Here is a 2,315-nt window from a genome sequence, read left to right as displayed (position 1 = left end):
ATAGTCTTAACTCATCTCAGCCCTAAAGTTGTTGTTATACTTTCAAACACACATTCTCTCTAAGTGTACAAAAGCTATGCTATATGACATTTTTAAGAGGGATGCTGGGAAAATGGCACCAAACATTATCAACACAACTCACACTTTCCATGTTGTAGGAGGAAAAGTACTGTAGAGACTAAGGCATCCTACCTGTTCAGTTTAGAGAGAAGTTGTCAAATGGTCTACCTGGACTACTGCTGCGCATCAAGTCTGGACAGCTTGCTTTAGCTTTGGATCTGTACTCTCCACTCCAGACTTACTGGACTAGAATTTCTGGGGAGGACACTCAGTAGTATGGCATTACATGTGGCCCTGAGGGTGGCACTCATGATTCTGATGCCACTTCTAGTTTGGAAATATTGGATCATATGTCTCGAGTATCTGTCGTAGAGTTTCATTGAGTGTAGTAGCTCACAGGATCTTAGATTTTCATTAATGTTTGAAGCCTAGAGGCTTTTGGCCTCTTTTTAATTGTTGTGAAGAGAGGGATATATTGGGTTTTGCAATATTTTGATATCTCCCCGATCAGTAAGCATCTTGGTTCTCTGCTTCATTAAAGAACTTTTTTAAACCAAATAAAGAAAGCATAAGGTAGGCAAGCCATGAGTATAACTGGGGCTCTGACCCAGCAAAATTGGGGAGATGATAGTTGTTTGTTGAGATGAATGATTTCTTTCACACACTATAGCAGTTTTCCTTCACCTGGCTGAATACTAGACCCTTTCTCTGGAGCAATTAAGCCAGCTTCTCTGAGGGATTTTTTTTTAAAGTACTCCAGGTAGTTACAGTATGCAATTGGGCCACATTAGAGAGATGCTTTCTCCCTGGAGTGGGGAGGGTGAGTGGCAGGTTGTTAGTGCCTGTCTCTGGCTAAGAATAGTAGCTCCTTTCTTATTTAAACAATCAAGCAGGGTGGCTGACACCTCTGTAGAGTACCGGGGTGGAGAGGGGGAAAAATGAAATGGGCATGCTTTGCACTTTAATCGAGAAGAAAGCTATCACTCACTCCCACCTTGGTTTCCTAACCACTGCGTTAATGGCTTTGAATTTTAACCTAACACAAACAAATCCAAAGCAGGGCAGCAATATTTACAACAGCAATAATGTAGATCTCTTGTGATGAGAGTATATGGCTGACCATAGGGAATCTCGCCTTTACCTTCTAGAGTCTAGAATCTAGTGTGGGAGGTAGAGCTGAAAACAGGAAATGGGCTCTCTCTCTATCCTCCCCTGACCCTCAGACTCCTGCAGTGTTTCTGGCTCATGTCTATCCAGTGAACCAAAATTTCAAATCCAGATTTGGTCGGTCCTTACATTGTATTCATCGTACAATGACAAAAATCTACTCTCTCTATACTATTCTGTTAAACAGCATGACTTAAAATGCCCTATAGGTGTGTATGCACAGATTTACTGTTCAGAGAGCTCTCGCAGGCATTTTTGGCCCTTCCTCTTTATTTTCCTCCCTGTTTTTTTTTTTTTTTTTTTTTTTTTTTTTTTTACTTCCCTGCTACCTAACACTGTCATAGTCAGAACTTATGCTATGGTAAGAAGTGTTCCCAGGCTTAAAGAGTCTAAGATTCAAAAGATCTACCCCCACAAAGTTATATGATACACGTAAATAATAAATAATAATAAAACTGTTGAAGCCATTTCTTGGAGTCAGGCAATGCCTGTTTATTGACTAGCCACTCGCTTTTAGGAACCACATTTCTATCAATGCCCCCTCTCACTGGAACTGAAATCCAGAATCAGGTTGCTTGTCTTCAGTCATAAGTCTTCAAAGTTCCAGTCGTACGTACTTTCCGACTTTCTGACTCTCAATACAAACAGTGGCATCAAGGGACCACCTGTTGGGAATTATCAAGCCCTTATCTCCACTAATTTCATCTGAGCTATGGCAAAGCAAACAGTGGCTTGTTCTGCTGAGGCAGCTCTGAAAAAAATCTTCCAGGCCAGTGGTTTGAGTTGAAACAAATTGGTCATCCAGCTTTCACACCCCTTCCACATAGGTATAGAGTCTTTTTTCTTTTTTCTTTCCTTTCCTTTTCCTTTTCCTTTCCCTTTCCTTTTCCTTTTCCTCCCTTCCCCCTTCCTCCCTTCCTCTCTCCATCTGTCCCTCATTTGCTCCCGTCTTTCTCTCTCTCTTTCTTTTCTTTCTTTCTTTCTTTCTTTCTTTCTTTCTTTCTTTCTTTCTTTCTCTCTCTCTCTTTCCTTCTTTCTTTCTTTCTTTCTTTCTTTCTTTCTTTCTTTCTTTCTTTCTTTCTTTCTTT

The sequence above is a fragment of the Psammomys obesus genome, unplaced genomic scaffold (genome assembly GCF_907164565.1).
Source record: "Psammomys obesus unplaced genomic scaffold, mPsaObe1.curated_primary_1811, whole genome shotgun sequence".
Lineage (NCBI taxonomy): Eukaryota > Metazoa > Chordata > Mammalia > Rodentia > Muridae > Psammomys > Psammomys obesus.
The sequence above is the reverse complement of the archived record's forward strand: the minus strand, read 5'-3'. Positions refer to the sequence as shown.